The 27,106-nt window shown below is 44.0% G+C and overlaps 1 protein-coding gene across 13 annotated transcripts in view; it reads left to right on the forward strand.

Moving 5' to 3' along the window:
- LOC114670999 (uncharacterized) overlaps window positions 1-27,106 on the forward strand; it is a 142,213-nt gene that overhangs the window by 13,361 nt on the left and 101,746 nt on the right. The gene's annotated exons all lie outside the window — the stretch shown is intronic.

The following is a 27,106-nucleotide window of genomic DNA, read 5'->3' on the forward strand; positions in this document are numbered from 1 at the left end:
TTTTCATATGTTCAGTTTGCTAATACAGTTTGGAGATTTTTCTAAGGCCACTTACCAAAACTAAGGTACTTTTATATTTTTCTTATGAGATATTCCAAAATACTGTGGCATTAGAAAGTTGTGTTTTCACTGGAAACAGAAAGAAATAAGCCAAACTTCCCCACCTCCATAAATCTATTCCAGATCCCGATGGTTTTGACTGCATTTATCAATCTTTCTTTATTGAAACTGTCTGTCTCGCATGTCTGGCCCAGAGCTCTAAAATGCTGAATAGAAGCAAGGGAGAGGTCTGTGCACTTTGCTGAGTTTGTGCCATGAAATAAATCAATACTCACACATGCATGGACAAGTGCTTGATATTTACAGTGGCAAAGAACTAGTAGTTATGCTAAGGTCAATTTTGTGCTAAAACAATAAGAAATATTCTATATTTTATTAATTTTTTAAAAAAATTGTAGGGCCTCTGGGAATCCTACATGTGAACCCAGAATATATTCTGTCCATGTATTATAGGTTCTGGAACTTCAGCTTTAGAAAATCAGTTTCATTGGAAACCCTCTTCCAATGTGACCTTGTGTTATTGCCAACTAAAAAACACTCAAGTAGAGGATTTCCAAGTCCAAGTTACATTTTTTCCTACAATAAGATGCCTAAAGGCACGCATCCACGTGTTTGGTTCAGAAACTCTCCGGTGTCTTCCAACACCCAGGCTTTTTCCATCCCCCTGTTCCAGTTTCTTCTGCCTACTGGCTTGGTCCTTATACTGTCATCTCATGCCCTAAAATGGCTGCCGGAGCTCCTAGCATCATACAGCCATACAACTGTGTTCACACAACCGTGTTCAAAAGAAGAACAAAGTCAAGTTTCTGCATGTGCGTCTCATTAATTACGGAAGAATCCCCTCACAGATGTGCCCAGAGATGTCTCCACAGGTATCTGTGACCAGGGTTGAGTTACACGTCTTTGACAAAGGAGTTCGGAAATCCTCTCAAGTTTGTGAGTGTATCAGAAAAAAAAAAAAAAAGGAAAACAACTGAGAAGAAGCAAAGAAAGAGCTTCTACATACACCTAGACCTGATTAAACCATCCTTTGATCTCTAACACCCCTTTGTGGTTCATAAATCTCATGAACTCAAATGCCCTTAATTTGAAATTTATGATAATTTGGACAAGGACAAGGTATAAATTAAGAAAATATCTGGTAAGCGAAGAAAATATTTCCAAGTTAATAGTATCAAATGACAAAAGTGCAGAAGTACTGCCAGCCCTTGCAAGGGATAAATAAACAGGTCCACATTTATACTGAGCTGATAAGATAGTGACAATTTAATCTTATCAAGTTCTTTATTTATTTATTTTATCTATCTTTTTTTTTTTTTTTTTTTTTGAGACAAAATGTCATTGTTGCCCAGGCTGGGGTGCAGTAGTGCAATCTCAGCTCGCTGCAACATCTGTCTCCCAGGTTCAAGCAATTCTCCTGCCTCAGCCTCTCAAGTAGCTGGGATTACAGGCGTGCACCACCACACATAGCTAATTTTTGTATTTGTAGTAGAGACAGTGTTTCACTATGTTGGCCAATGTTTTCTCGAACTCCTGACCTCAAATGATCCACCCATCTCGGCCTCCCAAAGCGCTGAGGTATCAAGTGATTTAAAAGGTATTTGGGGGAAAAAAGAGTGTGGTTAGGTGTTTTTAAATTTTATTCGAATACCATAGGTACTATATTTGACAGTTATTATATTTGATTTCAATATTTTAATAATTCAAATTGTAACTAATGGAGAATTAATATTTGTCAATTAGAAGGGTATACGATTTTGCTGCACTTCTATTCTGAATTCTCAACAGTCTTACTTGAAAAGAAAAAAAATTATGGAACAGGAAACTTTAGTTTGTTTTGGCTAATGGGCAGTTGGTCATACTCTTCCTTAACCAGAGTATGTTTATTCTTTTGGAACAACAGATTCTCAGCCTTTTGCATGAAATCTTAGGTCCAAGTTGAGAAAAATAAAAACTGGATTGAGAGGTGCAGAGGTGTGCCTCAGCATCTCCTCACTATAAGAATGAGTGGCTGTGCTGTGATTTGCCCTGAGGGACAGCTTAATTTTGCTGCACTTTGAATGTTAATTGCCAGTTCCCACATGTCCAATTATGCCTGGGAAGAAGAGATGCTTCTTTATCTGGCACTCATTGAGTGTCTTTCTGGCAGAGACAGGATCAAAACTAAGAACAGCATTAAGTGTTACTCTACTATCTCTCCTAGGTCCTGAGGATATTCTGACAAACTCCAACCCTGCACAAATCACCCATGAAATATAATATACACAGCTAGGATCAGCCATCCAAGAATCCTATCCAATACTTTAGCCAGATCCACTCAGTGCCAAGCATCACCACACACCACCTTTGCGCATTGTAGTGTCTCTTCTGATGATCTTACAGTTCTGTTTTATATTGTTGTCATACATGGAATTTAAACTGAAAAATAGTGCATATAAACAATTGTGTTTGACTGTATTCATTGCCCAAGCAGAAGCCATTTTTCCGTTTTCCTGTCAAACAATTTCAATTTTGTGCTGAGAGTAGCTGGGTATCCCATCCCCAGTCAAAAGGAATGAAGCCTGATTGGTTTGAGTCAGACACGTGTTACCACTCCCCATTGCCAGTGATTGGGCTAAAGATGGGCATGTGACCTGATAGTGGCCAATGAGGCAAAAGGGGAAGTCAGAGGTGATGCTTTGGGGATGGGGACAAACAAACTAACAACAATAATGACAACAAACCCCAAATAAGAGGAAGGAGACAAGCCAACATAAACATCGAAAGAAAAAAAACTCGTAAGAAAAACAAGATAGAGCTTTCAAAAAAAAAAAAAAGATTTTTTTTCTTGCCCCACTTTCTTCTTGCTTGGGAGGGTGATAGATTTGGTATTTGGCACCCAGGCAGCAATTTCTGTCTAAAGAAGTCTGGAAGAATTGCATGGACAGAGCCTTAGATCCCTGAGAAAGGGATCTAAACTACTGTCTCCAAACTACTGGTTGTGAGAGCTAATTCATCATCTGCGTCATTCAACTGTTAACTGTAGTTAAGCAATCTGACTGGTGAAAGTAAAAAATGCCCATTGCTATTAGATTCTGATGCTTTCCAAAGGGGCTGAGCTTGATCCTCATGCTGCCTTTGATTAAAAGGAAAACATAGAGGGCTAGAGGTGTTAACGATATTTCATCTGCCAAATGAGACTTTCTCTTCAATGTAATGTGAAGGGTTGAGAGAGAATTGAAATGAAGATGGAAAATGAAATAAAATGTCTCCCATGTGACTCTATGTTGTTTAACACTGTCTGGGTGTCACCTAAAGTCATATTGTACAACACCAGTGAAGCAGGCACCCTTTGAAAAACATTGTTACAATATGTGCTATCCAAAATCAAGACTTTTATTCCTCTGAGGCTATTTTAAAAACACAGGGTGAAGCACAAGATTTTTCTGGGTGTGAAATATTGACAGTGTGTGTATGTAGATGTGCATGTTATGTACACAAAAACATCAGCCTATGAATTCTTCAGTCATTGTAGTTTCATATATAAAAACAAGAAATCAATAGATGATTAATAATGACTGAACTGAATCAGGATGTTTTCAGAAACAATGGTAATTTTGGCAGCAGTTAATAACAAATGGCATTGTTGGTTCAAACAAACTTTGAAACCACACAATATTTTGATGATTAAAATTGTAACAATGTGGGTGTTTGGGGATTGATTGTGGAGCGGCGAGATGCTGTCAGAGGGAAGGAAGACCTGGCGCAGGGTTTATGTTTACATAATTTGCCTTATAAATTAATCTGGAGGCAGCTTTCTGGTTTCCCGTATGGGTCTAGCTGCACTGTCGGCCCGTGTCTCTCCTCAACCTTCTCTCCTACTGTGCTTTAAATAGCATTTTCCAATTTTCAGCCTTTTGTCAAGTATTCTTTTTTTTTTTTTTTTTTTGAGACAGAGTCTCGCTTTGTTGCCCAGTCATGATCTCACTGCAACCTTTGCCTCCTGGGTTCAAGCAATTCTCCTGCCTCAGCCTCCCTAGTAGCTGGGATGATAGGTGCCTGCCACCACACCTGGTTAATTTTTTTTTTATATTTTTAGTAGAAACAGGGTTTCATAATGTTGGTCAGGCTGGTCTTGAACTCCTGACCTCAATGATCCACCCACCTCGGCCTCCCAAAGTGCAGGGATTACCAGGGTGAGCCACAACCCCCATCCTCAAATATTCTTATAAAATTTCCTACAATTACTATAATGGCTGTACTATTATCTACTTAAGTAGATTATCTACTTAATCTACCTAATTTAAAAGTATTATCTCACTTAAATAAATATATCTGGAAAAGATTTTCTAACAGGAAACTATACCAACATGATAAATGGAAAACCATTATCACTTGCCAAAAATAAAAGGTAATTATGGAAGTAAATACCATAGATAAGCATAAAATATCATTACCTGGATACCACTGTGTGCTTCAGGTTTACTGTCTGAGTTCTGCTTTTTTGGGGGGGCCGGAGAGGTGGTCAGAAAGGAAGACTCAGTAGTATCAGGAGAATTTTCAGATATAAAGCATCAAACAGAATTCTCGATGTAGCCAGCGAGAGTCCAAACTGCAGCATTTTGTAAGCCCTGCCATTTCACAGACCCTGATGAGAGTGAAACATTCCATGGGGGCTCAGACCATGAGAAACATCCTACCTAACCACCTGACCACAAGGACAGGAACATCTTGATCATACCTTGCCAGGCAAAGGCTTAACTGAAGGAAAGTCTCCACCATATCCTGCTGGGCTAAGGTCTAAGGAATATCCTATCACATCCCACAGGAGAAAAGGCCAAACCACCTGATCATAGGAACAACTTATCAATATCCTGCTGGGCAGCAAGCCATACTGCCCAGACCTCCCCCCGCCAAACCTATAAATGACCCCAGCCTGTAAGCAGCAGCAGCAGTGCGTGCTGGCATTTAACTGGTCCCTCACCCCTGCAGGTCTTGTGCTGGACAAAAAATCTGCTTTGCTGGCCGGGCGCGGTGGCTCAAGCCTGTAATCCCAGCACTTTGGGAGGCCGAGACGGGCGGATCACGAGGTCAGGAGATCGAGACCATCCTGGCTAACACAATGAAACCCCGTCTCTACTAAAAATACAAAAAAATTAGCCAGGCGAGGTGGCGGGCGCCTGTAGTCCCAGCTACTCGGGAGGCTGAGGCAGGAGATTGGCGTAAACCCGGGAGGCGGAGCTTGCAGTGAGCTGAGATCCGGCCACTGCACTCCAGCCTGGGCGACAGAGCGTGACTCCGTCTCAAAAAAAAAAAAAAAAAATCTGCTTTGCTGTAGAGCTGCCAACTCTCTCTCTGTCTTTTTTTAGCCTTCACCTTCCCTTCAAAACCCAACAGCCAGAAGAACCCAAAGCTCGTGGAAAGGGAATCCCTTAGTCTCCATACAATTTAGTGTAATTTAAATGGCAGATTTTGTGTCATTTAGAATCACGTCCTATGGTAACAATCTCCCCTGTTGTGGCTGACCAGGTTGGAAGTCCACCATGATAGGCAGCTGTAGACCCTCCCCCCATCCCAAGGGATGGCTCATGATTGGCCTAATCCAATGGAGGTCATTCCATTCCCCTGTCAATGACTGGTTGAGGGATGGGGCAGGTAACCCAGTTTTACTCAGTTAGATATTAGGAAATACCTTTGCGGCAGGAAAATAGGGTCTGGAGGCAGGGAACATAAGGCCAATTTACACATCAGCTCTGATAGGAAATATTATCTCCACAGGGCATAGGCTGAGTAAATGACTTTGTAACTTTACTTCATCCCCTTCATTTATTTAGGACTTACACCAAGTAGCCAATGGAAACTTCTAGAGGGTATTTAAACCCCCCAAAATTCTGTAACGGTGCCCTGAGCCCCTATGCTTGGGCCCGCTCCCACACTGTGGAGTGTACTTTCATTTTCAATACATCTCTGCTTTTGTTGCTTCATTCTTTCCTTGCTTTCTTTGTGCGTTTTGTCCAATTCTTTAAGACTCCAAGAACCTGGACACCCTCCACTGGTAACACCTTCTGTGCCTTCTGAACAATGTTTACCTCTTTGATAATAATTGTAATGTAAGAAAGCTCATCATTTGCCTCTGTCTTCCCATCATGTTTTAGAGGCTGTTCTGGGAGGGAGCTTTGGAAAGATGACACAAATTTAAGCCTTAATGCACAAACCCATTCTGAATGTACCTCAGTCTTCGTAAGGAAATCACATCACACATATCCTCCTGTTTTGTTTGTTTGTTTGCTTGTTTGTATTTTAAGACGGAGTCTTGCTCTGTCTGTTGCCCAGGCTGGAGTGCAGTGGCCGGATCTCAGCTCACTGCAAGCTCCACCTCCCGGGTTCATGCCATTCTCCTGCCTCAGCCTCCTGAGTAGCTGGGACTACAGGCGCCCGCCACCACGCCTGGCTAATTTTTTGTATTTTTAGTAGAGACGGGTTTCACCGTGTTAGCCAGGCTGGTCTCAATCTCCTGACCTCATGATCCACCCGCCTCGGCCCTCCAAAGTGCTGGGATTACAGTGTGAGCCACCGCGTCCAGCACACATATCCTCATGGTTTAAGGACCTGTTGGCTGAATCTTCTGTGCCTTGCACCTGGAAACATTTCCAATTAATACACTTGTTTCCTGTTTATACTTGTGTGAACCCCAAATATCCAAGACAGATCTCAGTCAATTTAAAAAGTTTATTTTGCCAAGGTTAAAGACACAGTCTCAGGAAGTCCTGAGATGTGTGCCCAAGGTGTTCGGGCGGTACAGTTTGCTTTTATACATGTCGGGGGACATGAGACATCAATCAATATGGGTAAGATGTACATTGGTTAGGTCCGTTAAGATGGGACGACTCGAAGTGGGGGCTTCCAGGTTAGAAGTAGGTAAGAGACAAAAGGTTGCATTCTTTCGAGTGCTTGATCAATCTTCCACTGAATACACAGTTTAGTCTGGCTCAGTGAATCTGCATTTTTACGTAAACAATAGCAGAGAGGGAGCAATCAGATAGGCATTTGTGTCTGGGGAGTCACACAGGGATGACTTTGAATAGAATGAGAGGCAGGTTTGCCCTAAGCAGTTCCCAGGATAACTTTTCCTTTTAGTTTAGTGATTTGGGGGTCCCAAGATTTACTTTCGTTTCACACCTGCTTATGCCAGGATTATTCCGTGTTTAACTTGGTTCATCCTGTGTTCTTCACTGACACAGTCGTACAAAAATCTGAGGCAGGATGACTTCTATGAGTGATAATATTTTTGAAGGCTCTGATAAAACAAAACTATGACACAACAAACTCAACAAAAATATTCTTCAGGATATTGTACCTGTCTGCGTTTGATCAGAAAAATGGAGCCACCACAGTTGTTACAGGTGCAATTACTGGAAGTTTAATGGGCATAATATTGGAATTAGATGGTGGATGGAACTGGGAGAAGGAAGGTCTAGGAAGCGGCAGCAGGAAGATCAGAGGAAATGCAACTAAGGACTTGCCTAAAGCAATGGAAAAGCCAGGGCTCACAGAGAAGTCTGATACGCTACTTGCTTCGAGCTTATGGAGAGCTGTGTGAAGCCAACACATTTACCTGCATGGCCTGCCAGTGACAATAGCTTTCACCTCATTTTTGTCTTACACATCTCAATGTATTTCCTCTCATTGGGAGAGAGTTTTGGAAAGAGTTCCTAGGCTTAAAAGGAAGTAGTAGTAGGCCAGTCATGGTGGCTCATGCCTGTAATCCCAGCACTTTGGGAGGCTGAGGTGGGTGCATCACTTGAGACCAGGAGTTTGAGACCAGCCTGACCAATAGAGCAAAACCCTGTATCTACTAAAAATACAAAAATTAACTGGACATGGTGGGGCACACCTGTAGTCCCAGCTGTTTGGGAGGCTGAGGCATGAGAATCACTTGAACCTGGGAGATGCTGGTTGCAGTGAGCCTGGATTGTGCCTCTACACTCCAGCCTGGGAGACAGAGTGAGACTCGGTCTCAAAAAAAGAGGAAGTAGTGGGGTGGCTAAGTTACTAAAAAACAACCCAACACGGATTTACATCTATCAAAGAAAGAGAAAAAAATAAGTTTGCAACCATCTTTCATTCATTCATTTATTCAAAATAATAATCATCATGTATTATACACCAGTCACCATCCTGTACCTGGAATGACAGTTGCTATTGACTGAATTGTTTCATCCTAAAATTCATATGGTCAAACCCTAACTCTGCATGTGATGGGGCCTTTCAGAGCTAATAAAGTTTAGATGAGGTTGTGAGGCTCAGGTTTCCATGATGGGATGAGTGTCCTTATAAAAAAGACACCAGATAAGTATGGAAATATAGTAGACGTTGGAGATACATAATAGACATTGGAGACTACCAAAGGTGGAAGGGTGTGCAGGGAGTGAGGGTTAAAAAATCACTTACTGGGTATACTGTTCACTGTTCAAGTGATGGAGAGAAGCCCAGACTCCTCTGCCATGCAATGTATGCATGCAAGAAATCTACACTTGTATCCCCTAAATCTATAAAAATTTAAAATGCATATAAAAAGACATGGGAGAGCTTGCTGTCACTCTCTCTCATGTCCATGCGAGGACACAGCAAGAAGGCTGCCATCTGCAATCCAGGAAGAGAGCCCTCACCAACACCCAACCATGCTGGCACCTTGATATTGGACTTCCCAGCCTCCAGAACTGTGAGACCATAAATTTCTGTTGTTTACGCTACTCCGTTCATGGTGTTTTGTTATGGCAGCCCAAGCAGACTAAGACAGCCATGAATAGAGGAGACATGGTCCATGTTTATTATTGTTTTTACAATTATTTGATGATGACAATGTGATGATGATATTTCCCTTTCATCATTGTACCTGTAAAGGCTTACTGGATGGTTTTATTTCCCTTAGGAAGTAAATTTCATGACCCTTGAATAGGTGTTTGCTGTTCAGAAAACCTATTTAGGAAACTTTAAGTGCCAAATTTATGTCTGATCCCAAGCTAGATGGGGGTTTGGAAGAGGTGAGACAATTAAGAGAAGAAGAAGGAGGTGGAGGGGAAAAGAGAGAGGAGGAAGGGGAAGATGGGAAAGATAAGAGAAACAAAACAACATATATTCTTGTTTATTTTTTCTCATTTTCCCAAGAAACTAGATTCTTGTGGCATCAATTTATCTCTAAATTCAGGAAAACCTCACCAAGATAAGATGTGCATGGTGGTTAGGCTGGACGCAGTGGCTCATGCCTATAATCCCAGCACTTCAAGAGGCCAAGGGGGGAGGATCACCTCAGGTCAGGAGCTCGAGACCAGCCTGGCCAACATAGTAAAACCCTGTCTATACTAAAAATACAAAAATTAGCTGGGTGTGGTGGCAGGCACCTGTAATCCCAGCTACTCAGGAGGCTAGAAGAATTGCTTGAACCCAGGAGGCAGAGGTTGCAGTGAGCCGAGATTGTGCCATTGCACTCCAGCCTGGACAAGAGTGAAACTCCACCTCAAAAAATGTGCTTGGTGGTTAGTGACAACTTCAATGTTTATGAGCTGAATGTGATGGAATTTTGAGTTATCATCTGATGTTCATGTATTTTCTACTTCTTTACAGCATCAGTGTCCACTGGCAATGAGCTAGCCACATTGAGGCAGCCCAGGTTCTAGCTTGAATGGTTATTGATGAAGACTGTATGCCCTGAGTTTTAGTTCTACTTTCCAGAACTCCCTTCCAATGAGAGGAAAACAAATAAGGTGTCTAAGTCATTATTCCTGGAAGGCCATGCGGGTAGATGTGTCTGTCCCACAGAGCTTTCCACAAGCCTAAAGCAAGGGATCACACGTCTCTGAGCTGCCCTTTTCAGCTGCTTCTGGCTGAAGTCATCAGTGGTGGGTGTGTCCTCTGATCCATAACTTTGCATCAGAGGGTACTGGTTTTCCCACTTCTTGCAAGAAGAAAGGTAATAACCAGACTTAGGCAATCCTTCACGTAGTAAGGAGAAAGAAATGGAATAGAATTCTCCATCAGGAATTTTGGCTTTACTCTGACAATTTTACAATTTCACATTAGTGACTCCTGCAGCAAATGCATGTATTTATGTTCAGATTAAACCGATAGAGGGGAGATGATGACTAGAGCCAGCATTTCCTGAGCTGTAAATGGAGGATATGCCATAATGAATTTCAGGTTCCCCGAAGCTTTTGCGTAAATAAATTCATGACACCAAGAATTGGGGAATAAACATTTTAGAGGACAATTACATTCTAAATGAGAATTGCTAAGAGTGGGAGGCCCCTGTCATTTATTGCATTAGTTGTAGAACTGTGCATGAGCCCTGCAATATTTGTTCTGCTGCTGTGGTGTGACTGGTGAAATGGAAAGAGGCGTCCGGGGAGTGCTCAGCAAATGTTCCCCTTCTTTCTGTCATCGTTTTTATAGCTCTGGGAGGCATCTGCCACTCAGAGTTAGAAATTAATATCATACTTGTATGAGAAACAAAAGTGAAGATATGAGATGGAGACATTTTGGCCTCAAAACAATAACTCCATTGATTGAGTTAAATGTGTTTAACTCTGGCAGAAAGACACGCTACCTATGTGACACCATCGTAGCTCCCAGCAGCCAACAGGAACACGTGCAGCCGCTAAGCTGGAGGGAGAACGCCTGGTAAACCAGATGTCCCTAGCTCTCGGGTCTGTGTGTTTTAAATGTCTTGGAATTATTTGTGGATATTGACAGATTGAAATTCATAGATCTCCAGCTCACAGATAGCGTGGGCTATTTCCAAATTCCCCAAGTTAATTTATAGCTGAAGATGGAATTTCAGTCTCTCTCTCTGTATAGTTGGAAAACGATTTAGTGAATCCATATGTGTTCCTGGGGGGCATTTTGAGGACATTTACTGAGACTGACAAATATTTCCAGTATTGTGTCTCTCCATACCCACAATAGCATTAAGTGGAGGCGTGTGGGATTGAGCCGTCGCACATCCGTCTAACCACATTGGCTCAAATGTGATGGGCCAAGGCCTTCAGACATGACCAGGTAACTACGGGTTGAATTTAAATCGGTGCTTTGCCTAAGAGAGAAGAAGAGAAAAATGCACACAGGTAATTGACTCCACTCACATACTATGAATCTAGGAGGAACAAACAATAGAAATTGGGACTTTTAATGTTTTGTTTTAAAGCAGACAACAGGTCGTGGACTACACTCAAAACAGAGAGAGCCCTTCCGTCCCGTCATCAGGGCAGCCACACCCTCTGCCCTCCAGGCACCAGGCTCTTCCTGTGTTCTCTAATGTCTGGTAGGGCAGGACTCTTGAACTCCGTCTACACAGCAGCAGGGGCTTGGCACTTATCGTTCATTTTTTGCTTCTAAGAAAAGAGTCCATTCAGGGCATATGGAAAAGTAAAATAGATAATATTTTTCTGAGTAGCATAATACATGCTCTCATGATCTTTGGGACTGAAAAGAAAGGTAACAGCCTGCTGTCTCACCTGCTGTGGCAGAACCTGCAACCTCCAGTTGAGAAGTCCGAGTCTTTGGATGAAGGGGCTTCCTTCAGCCTGAGTTCCTGAGACAGAACAACGGGAAACAGATCCTGTGACCACCCACATTGTGATAATGCCAAATCAATTCTGTTGTGTCAAGTCTTGGAAAATTTGGGCTTGTTACCTTAGCAAAATCCAGCCTTTTTGGAATAGCCCCGAATCTCAAGTTTCTTATAAACAGAAGGGAAGTGACGTTAGGTCCTCACCATATAAAGTTATTGGGAGAATCATACACACAACCTCACAATGGAAATCATCATCATAAAATCTTGCATTTGTGATAAATTTGTATCTTGATTAATTTATTATTATTAGAAAAGGCAGAAAAAGAACACTGTGTATTCTCGAAATGCCAGGTCATCCTGGGTGACTGGAGCAGGCTGCATGGGGAGGAAGCATGGGTGACGTGGCTGGTGGTGGGAGTCTGCCTGTGGAGGGCTGCTGAGCTCCAGCTAAGCTATTGGCCTTTATTCAGTGGATCCTGGGAGCTATAAAGGGTTTTCAAGTGTTAAAGCAAACTAAATATGGCCTGAGAAAGAATCCGTACTTCTATAATGAAGTCCTTGTGGATGAACTGCAACCTGACTTAATAGGTAGACAGGACGGAAAACCTAACTGAGCAGTATGCGCCTGTAACAGTCGCTGAGTCTTGGCCAATTCCAGAGGCCACACTTCAACCAGTCATACACTGCTGAGTGTTCAAACTGTGTTCAAATAAGGCAAATGCTGAGCTGTTACCAATCCAGCTGTTTCAGTACCTCACTTCCGATTTCTGTATACCGCTTTACTATTTTGGTCTATAAATTTGTTCTAATCACAAGGCACACCTGGAGACACCTCTCTGAATGTGCTGTGATTCTGGGAGCTGCCCAGTTCACGAATCGTTCATTGTTCAATTAAACTCCTTTAAATTTAATGTGACTGAAGTTTTTCTTTTAACACGAGTGACACACATGGTGGTGATTGGATAGCTATCCCTTAAGACTGGTAGAATGGAAAGAACTAGAGCCTGGAAACAGGAAATTGTGCCACCGTTGCTCCAGCCAGTCTGGGTGGACAGGAATGTCTATGGACCCTGTATTGCTGGCCCACTGACTGGAAGCTCAAAATGTCCTGGAAGCTTCGGCGCCTCTCAACTGCACCAGCCAATGCAGCCAGCACTCCTGTCACTGTGCATCCCACACACTGGTTTGAACATATCCGTGAATACCCTCTTCTATGATTTGTTTTCTCAGTTATTTTGTAATTACATATTTCCTTTAATTTTTTGTACATTTGTGCAGAAAATGTGTATAGGTTGAACTTCACGAATTCCGCACACCCAGGTAGAAATCCAGAACATTAACTGAGTCCTATGTAAACTTACAAAAATGTCCCAAGGTGTAAAACCACAAAACTTATGGGATAGGGTTACAGGGCACTTGTTTCTTCTCATGGGATTCACTGGGAGCTATCAGTAGATCTCAGTCTCATTCACTGCCTGAGTCTATCTGGGTTGACTAAGTCTCATACCGTATACTGGGTGGTTGAAACCACAGAAATGTATTCTCATATGTCTGGAGGCTGGAAAGTCCAAGATCAAGGAACCAGCAGATTCGGTGTCCAGCCTCATAAATCGCCTGCTGTCTTCTCCCTGTAACTTCACAGGGCAGAAGGGGCCTCTCTGGGGCCTCTTTCATAAAGCCACTCATCCATTCATCAGGGCTGTCACTCCCAGACTTAATCACCTCTTAAAGGCTCTACCTCCAAATACCACCACCTTGGGAGTAAGGTTTTCCACACAGGAATTTGAGGGGGACACAGACATCCAGACACTAGCACTCACCTTTCTCCTGTTTGCACATCCCATCGACCTTTCAATCCCTGTTGATGGTTAGGAATAAGAAAATCACTGGAGACAACCTCCCCAGACGGTGTTTGACTAGGTGACTAAGTGAGGAATGGGGCAATATAGATACTCCTGAGACATTCCATGGGCACAACAGGTGAGTGATCTCTGACCTTCTCTCTGCTAAGGATGACGTTGATACCTTTCCCTACATCCTACACATGATCTAAAAGGTAATAAGGACTGGATGGTGATATTGGCAAGAATACCATTCTTGATTGAGCACTTAACATGGGCCAGGAACTCGACTTAGAGCTTTGCATTTATTAAATCATTTTAACTTCACAAGAGCCCTGAGATACAGGAACAATTAATATCCCCAGTATACTAATGAGGAAGCAAGGAGAAGTCAAATGAGTCCCCAGTTCACGTGGCCAACAGGCAGTAGGGCAGGACTCTTGAACCTTGTCTACACGGCAGCAACCCAGTAGGACAGCCCTGTGTACACAGCAACAGTCCAGTAGGGCAGGACTCTTGAGTCCTGTCTACACCACAGCAGACTATAGGGCAGCTCTGTCTACACAGCATCATTCCAGTAGGACAGGACTCGTGAACCTCTACACAGCAGCAGGCTCATGACCTTAGGTACTCTCTACTGTGTTCCATGAAAGACAGTGGGATATGGGCTTCAAGTCACACTTGCCTGGGTCAACGTCTGGTATGTCTTTACAGCTTATTGCCCGTGTGACTTTGGGAAAGGCTTTTTAAGTGTTTATCTCAATTTCCATACTTGTAAAATAAAGCATCAGTGAGTTGAATTGTTAGGACAATACACACAGTACAGAGTAATAACTTTAAAAGTGTCATTACTATCATCATTTTACTTTTCTGCCTTTCAGTTGCTACACCGAGTGGTTCCAAGGTGGTCGCTTTCTCAGTTAGGAATTCCTAACCCTTTTCTTTAAAATTGTACCCCCACTCACCAAGTACTCTCTTCCTGGCCTTACTGTTATCAGTTACACTTACAGTCATCTGATACACTATGTATTTAACTTACATACTTGTTTATTGTCTGTCTCGCCCCATTAAAATATAAGCCCCATGAGTGGAGGCTTCTATCTACCTTTATATCCCATGCTGTGTATCCCAGCCCTAGGCAGTACCAGACAAACAGCAGGTATTCAGTGAAGAGCTGGTGTCTTTTTAATCATTGTGGTTAACAGTCCACTTCAGGGCAGACAACCCCTCAATGCTGAGAAGGAATGAGGTTTTTGATGGAGCCTTGGCCCTCCCAAGAAATCCATTCTCCCTCTTGGAAAAGCTCCCCGGTGGACTATTACACATCACTTTATTACATCCAGCCACCTGCAAGATGACCATTTTATCACCACCTATTCATCATGTTGTCTGCTTTTTGGAAGTGCTGTATTAAAATGTTGCCCGCATTCCCATCTGCAGCAGAATCTCTCCGTGTTAGGTACTGCGTGGTCATGGTCAATACAGGCGATAACGTAAAAAATGTTGGCCTAGGAGGAGATTTCTGGACAACTAGTTGATGGTTCAAAACACTAGAGAAATAAACTATGCCCATTAAAGACTCGATGAGAAGACTTGACAAGCACAATGAGAATCACGGTTGAGAAATGACTGGGAAGTGTGCACCACCACGCTTTATACCCAACTGTGGAATGGGGAGGCTGTGACTGTGCCTGTCAATCGCCAATGCTGTCAAAGGCTGGATGGGGGGTGACCTCCCCTCCCTCATGGGGAGCTGCCGTGGAGGCCGCCTATGGGAACCTGGAAGCATCTTGTCCTACACAAGCGTTTATCTTACTCCAGCAGGGGGTGGCTGGTCTCTCAGTCTCTGTCCCTAGAGCAGAATACAATCTTGTCTTGCTTCTGTTTCTGCTTCATTGTCAAATTATCCCAGTTTCCACATTAGTAAAACAAGGATAACAGCAGCATGTGCCATTATTCACTTCCACAATTAACCGTCTTAATGCCTGGTGCTTAGATTTGGGGGTCTGGTTTATAATGAGGTGTTGAGCAAGCCTAGTCTTTTCTTATTATAATTTATTTCTAGCCACCCTCTCTGTTGACCATTTCCTCCATCTGCTCTGCTTCCAATCCTTCCTAGCTTTGGGGTTCTCACAAATACCTTATAACCTCGAGTTATAACCACCTGGTGTTGGGCCTTAGCTCTGTACCACTGACTGGCCCGGGGTTCCAAAGGAGAGTGTATTAGTCCATTTTCACATTGCTATGAAGAAATACCAAAGACTGAGTAATTTATAAAGGAAAGAGTTTTAATTGACTCACAGTTCTGCATGGCTGAGGAGACCTTAGGAAACTTTCACTCATGGCCGAGAGGCAGGCACCTTCTTCACAGGGCGGCAGCATGGAGTGAGTGCAAGCAGAGGAAATGCCAGATGCTCATAAAACCATCAGATATCGTGAGAACTCACTATCATAAGAACAGTATGGGGGAAACCGCCCCCATGATCCCATTATCTCCACCTGGTCCCGCCCTTGACATGTGGGGATTATGGGAATTACAATTCCAGATGAGATTTTGGGTGGGGACACAGTCAAACCATATCAGAGAGGGTATATGCCTGTCCCACCTAGGTCCAGTGTGTACACCTGTTCTCATAGCTGTGGCTCCAGGGATAAGGGCACAAGGATGGAGAAAGGAGGTTTCTTCCAGGCTGGTGAGTTGGGCAGGCTATTTAGGAGACATGATGATGAGGAGGAGAAGGTGGGCATTCCTCAGCTCTTTGTTCTTCAGTATCATGGAACAGTATTTGAACACCAGGACTTGCTCTTTTGTTCTTAACACCTGAAGAGTCAGGGCTTCATGTCATTACGTGCTCAGAATCTCAGTGCTCAGAGGCCCTGAGACCCTGTGTGCCTGGCCCACCTTCCTGCATGAACTTCTCTCCACCCTCCCATTCCCCACAAACCACATGGCCATGTGCCAGTTCTATGACCCAGACTGGTTCCTACTTCTGGGTGTTTCCATTTGAGCCATTCCCTTTCCATAGAACCCTCTTCTTGTGGGTTCATTCAGGTCATTCTCAAATAGTTCTAGTCCTTCTCATATACCAACCTGTTTCATATCCTTCAAAGCATTCCTCATTCTCAAATATTATCTTAGGCATTTACTTTTCACCAATTTATTGTATTAGTTTTCTCACTAGACCACAAGCACCATGAAACGGGGGGTGTTGCTGCTGTCACCCACAATGTACCCACAAGGCATACATAGAGGGGCTCTCATGTTTTTAAACATTGAATGAATAAGCTGGCATCTCTGTCTTTTCTTAGCTGAGATTCCTGTTCCTCTTTTCCCTTTACTTGCTCCAAAAGTGACGTCAGATTTAAATGCACTGTGATCTGATTTCTCTGTGAGTCAAGGTATGATACCAGCCAGGTATTTTCTCCTCTCCATTTCCACTTTCCATCAACCACCTAAACCTGAAACTGAAATGTGACTGGTCTTGGCAGTCAGTTGTGTGTTTTAGATAAATATGTGTGGGCAGGTCATTGTAACACTATGAATTTCCAATAAGCCAGATTTCAGCCACCAGAGAAGTCAAATGGATGGATTGGTTGTGAATGTCCCTGGAAGGCCGGCCATGAGACTGAGTGAGCGGCCCTGATCTGTGCTGTGCAGAATCCTGACCACACACAGCACAGAGGCCTGGGGCAGGGGCGTCACTGCCCCCCAAGAGTGCGTTCTTGAAAGGTGCGATGTCCTCCCTGGCACAGGACCCGGTGACTGTTGTCTCTGGTAAATATCTGCTAAATGCATCGATGAGTAGACTAATGGGTGGATGAACTCTACTTCTCTGATGATGAAAGACTCATCAAATCAACACACCCTGCTCAGGAGTGGAAGTGGGTCCATTGCAAAACATTCTGTGCTCCATCATGTGGAGCAATGCCACCTAGATTTCTATGCCTTGCCATTTAGCCCCAAGGGCTCAGTAGCCAACAGGCCCCACCTGCTCAGGCGGTCCAGATCTGCCTCTGTTGTTGAGCTGAGGCCACACTCCTCCCAGGCAGCCAGTTGGCGCCGGAGCCGAGTGCTGCAGAGACGTTGGGGTCTGACCCCCCATTCCCTCCAATGCAGCACTCCTCTAATGGGCACCCCCACGCTGGAGCCCCCATCTGTGCTGGCTTGGGCTTTGTCAGATCCCTTTCCCAAACCCTCCCTGTCCAGCCCCACTTCCTCCCTCTTCTAACGTTCAGAGGTGTGATGGTTAATATTGAGTGTCAACTTGATTGGACTGAAGGATATGAAGTATATTCCTGGGTGTATCTAGGAGGGTGCTGCCAAAGAAGATTAATATTTGAGTCAGTGGACTGGGAAAGGCAGACCCACCCTCAATCTGAATGGGCACCCTCCAGTCAGCTACCAGCGTGGATAGAGTCCAACATCGAGGTCGTAAGCTCTATTGTCGATATGGACTCTAGAATAGAATTGCGCTGTTATCCCTAGGGTAACTTGTTCCGTTGATCAAATTATTGGATCAATTGTAAGTGTTAGTTCGCTTTGACTTGTGTGGTCTTAGCATGTGTTATTCGGAGGTTTTGTTGTGCTCCGAGGTCGCCCAGAGTAAAGCAGGCAGAAGAAGCTGGAAGTAACCTACTCGCTGAGTCTTCTGGTCTTCCTCTTTCTCCCATACTGGAGGTTTCCTGCCCTCAAACATCAGACTCCGAGTTCTTCAGCTTTCGGACTCTTGGACTTAGGTTTGCCAGGAGCTCTTGGGCCTTCAGCCATAGACCGAAGGCTGTGCTGTCAGCTTCCCTGCTTTTAAGATTTGGCTTCTTTGCTCCTCAGCTTAGGTTCCGTGCTCCTCGCTTGCAGACAGCATATTGTGGGACTCCACCTCGTAATCGTGTGAGTCAATACTCCTGAATAATCTCCCCTTCGTGTATACATCTATCCGATTAGTCCTGTCCCTCTAGAAAACCCTGACCAATACAATGGGTATTGCCTCCCGTAAACGGCCTGCATTCCTAACACGATTTCAGCATCGACTTCCCGGAGAGGCAAATTAAGGACATTTTTCCCATGCATACATTAGAGGTGCCAGACTGTTCAGTTAGTTTAGAAAGATTGAATTATTTGACAACACATAAACACTGGAAGGCCACGAGTAAAAATATAGCTCTCCTATCTTTTCTTGTGAAGGTGGGAGCTCTGGTAACTGGACTCCTTTTCCTCCCTGGCAGCCAGCATGGGTGGTGAGGAGTCCCCTTTGCAAGGGCTCTCTCCTCCCAGTCTCCAGAAGCCCCCGCCCCGTACTATTTATCGGGGCATTGGAGGTGAACGGAAGTTACAGTCACTAGGATGTTTGTGCTGGATTATTTCCAACACAAAATAATCCAGTGGCAAGTGGACCCACTTCCACTCCTGAGCAGAGCATGTTGATTTGATGAGTCTTTCATCCTCAGAGAAGTAGAGTTCATCCACGTTTTAATCTACTTATTGATTCTTTTAGCAGATATTTATAGGGAGAAGCATTCACCAGGTCCTGTGCCAGGGAGGTCATCACACCTTTCAAGAACGCACTGTTGCGGGGCAGTGACGCCCGTCCCCAGGCCTCTGTGCTGTGTGCGGTCAGGGGTAAAAGGGAAATTAAACTTTTTTTGAAAACCATGGTCTTTATGGGTAAGCAGAAGAGAAACTAAGAGGACCAGTTATTTCTAGGGAACAGGGAGAGTCCGTAGTTGTTTTGGAAACTTTTAAAAATGCCAATACAATTATGGGTCTTAGAAAATTCCACAGCGTGCTTCACTCTGACTACCGACCTAGCCCCGTGTGGGGCCTAGATGCTGTCCTCAGCCCCAAGAGATGACAGGGGTCATTGCAAATTCCCTGAGCACTGGGGCCAGGTAAAGGTGGAGTCGTGGCTGCAAGGTTGGGTCAAGGTCAGTGCTGTGCCCTGCCCGCTCTTACTGCTCTTCTGACCCTGGCTGAATCCATGCAGTCTGCCTTAGGGAAATCATTTCATTTGAATAAGATGTTGAGAGTCGTAGGATCCCAGAACAAGTTGGACACAGCAGCTGTCTCCTTGGCCAGCCTTCAGCCGAGCTGCTGTGTCCTTTATCTCAACTTCACTGAGTTTCCTACATCTTGAAACTTGAAAAAATTTATTATTTAGCTGAATTCTTCATTTTATTCCATTTATGGATGAGCATTTAGGAGGGCAATAAAAGTAAAGTTGGGTAAAAATAAAAGCCCTTCTTTTGTTAATGAGAGACATCTGTTTATTTATCTTTTTTCTTTTAATGTGCATTTGCTTAACAGGCAAGTTTTTATTTAAATATCAGTTGAGGCTCTCATGACTTTGAGAAATTTATCAGAGTCATGGCCATTTTTTTTTTTCTTGGTAGTTAAAGATGCATTTAGGAAGGCTGCTGGTGTTTACTGGGATGAGGAAGACTGGGAGAGGGAGGGGCAGGTTTAGGAAAAAGGGGTGAAATAAAGGGCTTGAGAAGGCATGTTCCTGTGCTAGGTGGAATAATGGTCCCCTGAAGACGTCCACGACCGAATCCCCAGAACCTGCGAATACATTACTGTATGTGGAAAATGAGATTTGCAGATTTGCTTAAGAAAAGGATTTTGCTATGGAAGAGATGATCCGGGTTGATCCATGGGCCACTGACATGGTTTGGATCTGTGTTGCCACCCAATCTCATTTCTAATTGTCAATCTCAGTGTTGGAGGTGGCGCCTGGTGGGAGGTGATTGGATCATGGGGCAGATTTCCCTCTTGGTGCTATTCTCATGATGCTGAGGGAGTTCTCCTGAGATCTGATCATTTAAAAGTGCATGGCACCTCCCCCACCTCACCTTCTGCCTCCTCACCTCCCCTCGCCTCACTTCCCCCCACCTCACTTTCCCCACCTCGCCTCCCCCGCCTCACCTCCCCTAACCTTGCCTCTACCTCTCCCCACCCCCTCCCCGCCTTGCCTCTCCCCCGCATCCCCTCCCCCGTGCCCCCGCCTCTCCTCTCCCCGCCTCGCCTCCACCCCGCCTCGCCTCCACCCGGCCCCGCCTCTGCCTTGCCTCCCCACAAAACCCCGCCTCGCCTCCACCCTCCACCTGCCTCACCTCTCCCCCGCCTTGCCTCCCCGCCCCTCTCTCCCCGTTCCCCGCTTTGCCTCCCCACCCCCGCTCCCCCTTGCCTCTCCCCTATCCCACCTCGCCTCCCCCAGCCTTGCTCCTGCTCTTGCCATGTCAGATGTGCCTGTTTCCCCTTCACCTTCCGTAATTGAAAATTTCCTGAGGCCTCCCCAGAAGCCAAGCAGATGCCAGCATCATGCTTCATGTACATCCTGTGGAACTGGGAGCCAATTCAACCTCTTTTCTTTATAAATTACACAGTCTCAGGTATTTTTTTATATCAATGCGAGACTAATGCAACTCATACAGGGATCCCGAGGCTCCTTGTGAGAGTGGGCAGGAAGGTCAGTCAGAGAAGATAATGCGGGGGTACAAACCAAGGAATGTGGGTGCCTCTGGAAGCTGGGAGAGGCGCAAATGAATTCTCCCCTAGAGCCTCCAGAGGAAACGCAGCCCTGCTTATACCATGATCTAAGGACTTCTGACCTTTAGAACTATACGATAGTAAGGCCGGGAGTGGTGGCTCAAGCCTGTAATCCCAACATTTTGGGAGGCCAAGGCAGGCAGATCACCTGAGGTCACGAGTTCGAGACCAGCCTGGCCAACACGGTGAAACCCCATCTCTACTAAAAATGCAAAAATTAGCTGGCCCTGGTAACACATGCCTGTAGTCCCAGCTACTTGGGAGGCTGAGGCGGGAGAATCGCTTGAACGCAGGAGGCAGAGGTTGCACTGAACAGAGGTTATACCACTGCACTCCAGCCTGGGTGACAGAGAGAGACTCCATCTCAAAAAATAAAAATAAAAAAGTACTACACAATAATAAGAGTGTGTGTGTGTGTGTGTGTGTGTGTGTGTGTGTGTGTGTTTAGGCTGCTGGATTTATGGTGATTTATTAGAGCAGCAACAGCAAATGAAAATGGTCTCTAAGCACATTGCTCCCTGAGTGCTGCAGATCACATTCGATATTAAGGGATTTCACTGGCGGATGGGCCAGGAGTACAGCCATGAACAGCATTTTCATGGCATCGGGTAATAACAATAAAGCTAGTCTTCATATGATGCTTCTTACATGGGGAAGACACTGCTAATATTGGCTCATTTAGTTTTCATAACAAACCTGTGAGGCGGGCATATGCACCATTCCCAGTGGCAAATGAAGAAACTGAGGCCCAGAGATGTAGAGCGTATGGCTCCAGGTTGCCCAGCTGGCAAGAGAGAGAGATGGGATCTGACTCAGGCTGTCTGGCTCCAGATTCCAGGACCCTAACTACTGTCCTGAACTGCCTCTTCTGGAAGGTTGTGTTTTGAATATAAAATTTGTACTCACAGAATCAAAAGTGACCTTTCATAGAATTTCACCAAGGGATTCTCACAGCATATAATTTCTTAGTTAGGGAAATTATACCAAAAAAAAAAAAAAAAAAAAAGCACATTGGGGACTTGCAAATACATACTCTGAATTTACAAGATTTAGCAAAGGCTATCCAAGTGGAGGAATTTACAACGACCTTTGAGAAATATTAGCAGAACCATATGCTTTTGTAGTTGCTATTATTATTAACCTGTATATACATACAATACGCTATATAATTTCATTTATTTATTTTTTGAGATGGAGTCTCACTCTGTCGCCCAGACTGGGGTGTAGTGGCATGATCTCAGCTCACTGCAACCTCTGCCTCCCAGGTTCAAGCAATTCTCGTGCCTCAGCCTCCCAAGTAGCTTGGATTACAGGTGCACGCCACTATGCCTGGCTAAGTTTTGTAATTTTTGGGAGAGACGGCATTTCACCATGTTGGCCAGGCTGGTCTTAGACTCCTGACCTCAAGTGATCCGCCCACCTCGGCCTCCTAAAGTGCTGGGATTACAGGCATGAGCCACCGTGCCCTCGGCCATGATATGCTGTTTTTAAAATGCTTTTATCTTAATTTCCTTTAAGTATCCTCAATCATCTTTATTTCTTGGCCCAGCAAACTCTTTTATCTTAGACATGACAAAGGTCCTGTTTATTCCAAATTAGATGAATTGTTCATGTGTTCTGCGTAAGTAATGGACACTAATTAGCTTTATAGAACTTGCAAAACAATTAATGACTATTGTTGGTTTAGAGTTTGATATGGAGACATGGATTTTTTTGAACCACCTGCAAATGACTTTGTAAACAGTTTAAATATATTTCACTGCACCTGAGTAAAAATTGTCCTTTTACTATTCTTACAATCATTATTACAAAAGCTATTTAAATTACTGTTTAATTGCCTCTGTACTACTTAACTAATTTAATGTAAAATTAAACTTTTAATGTGTGACTAAATCTCCTTAAGATCGTAACCTTATAACCCTCTCCCTTCTCCCCTCAACAATTTCAGCACCTAACAGAGGTAACCAACAATAATGGTTGAGGATAAATCATGTTGTACTCTTGCTGGGTATTTTTTTCCATACAGATATAACTGCGTGTGCTATTTTGGAGCTTGTTCTTCATAGTACACACAGGACGCCTCAGTTTGCACCACTGTCTCCATGCTAAGTGGTATCAGGAACTAAAGTGGCATTTTTATCGCTGACTTAAAATTCCTCCTTATCAACTACCATTGCCAGCTCTGCCACTTTTGGGGAAGCTGGTGTGGCAGGCTCCATCTTCCTTCCCTACTTCTGTTCTTTATCCCAGAGCTTAGGAGAAGGGGCATCTCTGGAGATAAGGGAGGCTTGGAGGGTCCTTGCTCTGTGCAAAGCCCCTCCCAGCCAGCCAGCTTCCCTCTAGAGCCTTCCTGATTAATCACTCACTCATCAGTCTCCTCTCGCTGAAGTCGCTGCAGCTAAGCCAAGCGGTAGCAAAGACTTGGATCTAATATTGAAAATTCAAATTTAATTCCCCCTCCTAATGCCTAAAAAGGTTGCGGTTTGGCTCCAGTTCTTGACAATGGCCTTTCATAGCATCTCACCAAGTGGATTCTCACAGCACTAAGGTGCCATCTCTGCATTTGACTTCAGGGCAAGCTTATTCGCACTGAATAAGCAGAACCAGTTCAAGGAACAGAGGCTATTTCCTGGGCGTTGGGGTGGCCTGAGAGAGTGGGCACACATGCCACCTTCCCCAATTCACCTCTCTGTATATAAGAAGGATAATAATTCCATCTTTAAATGTTCCAAGTAGCTAAGCAAACTTGTTGGGAACCTTCCTTCAAGCTTTAAGAGGGAAGTCGCATCCTATCAGATAGATCTTTATTTTCTGCTTCAAAACCTAATGAAGAAGAATCCTTTGCTACTCACGCTTCCCTGATGTGGGGTGAGAATGAAGTCATGCTTTGGCAAATGTGGTCCCTGAGACCATCTGTCCCTTGGGCAGCATCACATACCTGCCCAATTCTTGCTCCTCGTGGAAGCATCTGGGTTAAGTAAGTGTGCACAGACAAGCTGAGAATTTGGAATTGTTTCTTTCCACTTAAGACTTAGAGATCTTTGCTTTTGTTCTTGTTTTCTACATCTTATTATGTCCTATTTGGTTCTCTTCAATTCAAAAAGTGTTTTATAATAATCAAATAACCGCTATCCTACGCCTGACTTTGTGTTTTAGGGACACGGCATAGGGACAATTTAAGCCCAACAGCAGCCCACAGTGTGCTCACAGTCCAGGGAAGAGATGGCCATGTAGACAAAGAAGAACCACAAGCTTACAGAGCCATACTATCTGGGATTGTCACTGGCATTTCATTTTCCTAGCATGAGTTTCTCTGAAGTTGTTCTGTATTTCCAGTACTTTCTCTTTGGAGCATCAATTGAGTAGGATTGAATGCCTAATAAATTAGCCAGCCTGGATGCGACAAGATTTTCTCAAATCACAGTAGATCATCAGCCACCAGTGCCATTGCCATTGGCTTTTCCTTGACCAATTGTCATTGCTGATAATTAACTACAGCTCCTAAATCCAAAGTATCATTATAGAGATAATAAATAACAGAAAGCTTTTCTGTTGGATTCTCTATTTATTTTATTGTGAAATCCCCTCCCTTCCCTTCTCCCAGAGAGCTCCTGCAATGGGTCTTTGTATGCAAAATTCTAATTCTCATTCTTAGATCTTGCATGCCTTTTTTCCTCTCCTACACTGGAACCTTTGTTTTATTTCTTTATATTGTCTATTATTCCAACACTAAAAGGAAATAATTCCATGAACATTGACCTTGGTATGGGCAGAATGTTAATTAACACTGGGAGAAATGCCAGAGTGCCTTCAGGTGCCATCCAAGAAACAATTGTTTTACTTTTAATTGCAAAGTTCTGCATAGAAAGTGAGGAGAAGAAGCAGGTCCTCATTGTTGAATAAGACAGCTGAAAGAGGGCCAACTCTGGGGAGTAGCTTTCTTAGCCAGGGCATTCTGCTAGGTAAAAGCCTGGTTTTGATTTTTTTTTTTTTTTTTGAGACAGAGTCTTGCTCTGTCACTTAGGCTGGAGTGCAGTGGCACGATCTTGGCTCACTGCAACCTCTGCCTCCTAGGTTCAAGCGATTCTCCTACCTCAGCCTCCCAAGTAGCTGGGATTACAGGCATGCACCACTACACCCAGCTAATTTTTGTATTTTTAGTAGAGACGGGGTTTCACCATGTTAGCCAGTCTGGTCTTGAACTCCTGACCTCAAGTGATCCGCTTGCCTCAGCCTCCCAAAATGCTGAGATTATAGGCATGAGCCACCGCGTCCAGCCTGATCCTGATTTTGTTGTGAATTGTGGTTTTGATGCAACAAGAACTCATAGGTAAAAATGGTTGCTCCCAAAAAGGAACTGTTTTTGATCCTTTAGTAATTACTAAAATTACTAAATAAAATAAATCAAATAATGTGCTTAAGGGAACGCAGTCAAGGTTTCCAGTTCTTACTCTGCAACAAAGATGAGAGACTAGACTTGTTGCTTTTTTTTTTTCTCCTAGACCTCAGGTTCCCTTATCAGAAAAATGAGAGGGTAGGTAAGTTCCAGGTGTCTCAAGCATTTTGGGGGAGATATGCATCCAGTGTTGTACTGATCAAAGCCAAACTCTCCCACAGTCAACCCTGGGCAGCCAGGCAAACTATATCCCCATCTTGGAGTTTCATGAGGTGTAATTAAAATATTAATGATTCTGAAAGTCCTGCAAGAAAGAAACTTGTTTAATGTACATGATTCTTCTTTCATTCCATTCACTTCCTTCTCAAATATTTTATAGGAATATCAAAAAGGGATGGATATGAATGGGCTACATGCCTAAACTATGGTAATTCAAGTCAACAACCCTATTGTATCACTTTGCTAGGGTTGCCATAACAAAGTACAACAAACTGAGCTGCATACACAACAGAAATGGATTCTCTCACCATTCTGCAAGCCAGAAGTCTGATATCAACGTATTGGCAGGGCCGTGATCCCTCTGAGGGCACTAGGGGGCTCTCTTTTCCAGTTCTCTCTTCTTGAAAACTGGTGAACTTTTGGCATTTTGTGGCTGGTAGCAGCAGCGTAACTACAATATTTATGTGAGGTCCTTTCTGGGTGTGTGTCTTTGTGTCTCCAAATTTTTCTTTTTCTTAGGATACCAGCCATCTTGAATTGGGGTTCTATACATGTGCAGTGGCCCTAGGAGAGTCAAGATTTCAACCTATGGGTTTTGGCAGGGGACACAGTTCAACCTGTAACACAAGTGCTCAGCGCGTTTCCCCAGGTGGCTTCTGTGTCCTGCCTTTCCACCCCCTTTCCCATCTCCCACTTATTTCCAGCCTCCATCACCTCTACCACGGATGTTCTGCCTTGCAGTTGGTCTCCTGGCATGTCCTATCAGCTCCTTTAATCTAATGGCCGTATTGCACCTCATAGGATTTTTCCAAATGCAGTTCTGATCCTCTCTCATCTCCACCTGTCCTTTGGTCTCCCTCAGTCTTGTAACTCCTCCCTGGCTTCCCACTATCCTTGGGATAAAAACTTCAAATCCTTATCTGTATATGCTTCTGCAGGCTTATCTTTCACTGTGTTCTACCACCTGCCTCCAGTGGTCCCGCCATTCTCCCAAGGCCTCTGTCATTTCTTTTGCACCTGCTCTTCTACCTGGAACACTGACCTCCTCATCAGCCTTTGCCTGGCATCCTCCAGGCACTGACTGTTTCTCCTAGGGGAGCTGAGAACATGTCTGCTTTTTATCTGCCATATCTAAAGCTCCTGGCTTAATATGTGGCATAAGGTAGGAGCCCAGTAAACATTTGCTGAGTGAGTGAATGAAAGAATTAATGAATGACCCAAACTCTGTACTAGATTTCAGAGATAAATGCAAGAATTGGATATGATCACTTTCCATGAAAGATAGATGGGGAGGTAATGGTCATAATGTGTGTGCTGATGAACTTGTGTTCAGAGTGTGGTCACTAGTTATAGCTCTAAGAATAGAAAGGCAATTGCCTGTGGGACAGAGGAAAAAGTGTGGGAAAGATTCCAATGAATGCTTCATTTGAGCTCAGCACAGAAGAAGAAGTCAATGGTAGAGTTGGCCGTGTTTTTATTTGCCTGGCCACCATCCCTAG

Source organism: Macaca mulatta, chromosome 11 (genome assembly GCF_049350105.2).
Source record: "Macaca mulatta isolate MMU2019108-1 chromosome 11, T2T-MMU8v2.0, whole genome shotgun sequence".
In the NCBI taxonomy this organism is placed as follows: domain Eukaryota; kingdom Metazoa; phylum Chordata; class Mammalia; order Primates; family Cercopithecidae; genus Macaca; species Macaca mulatta.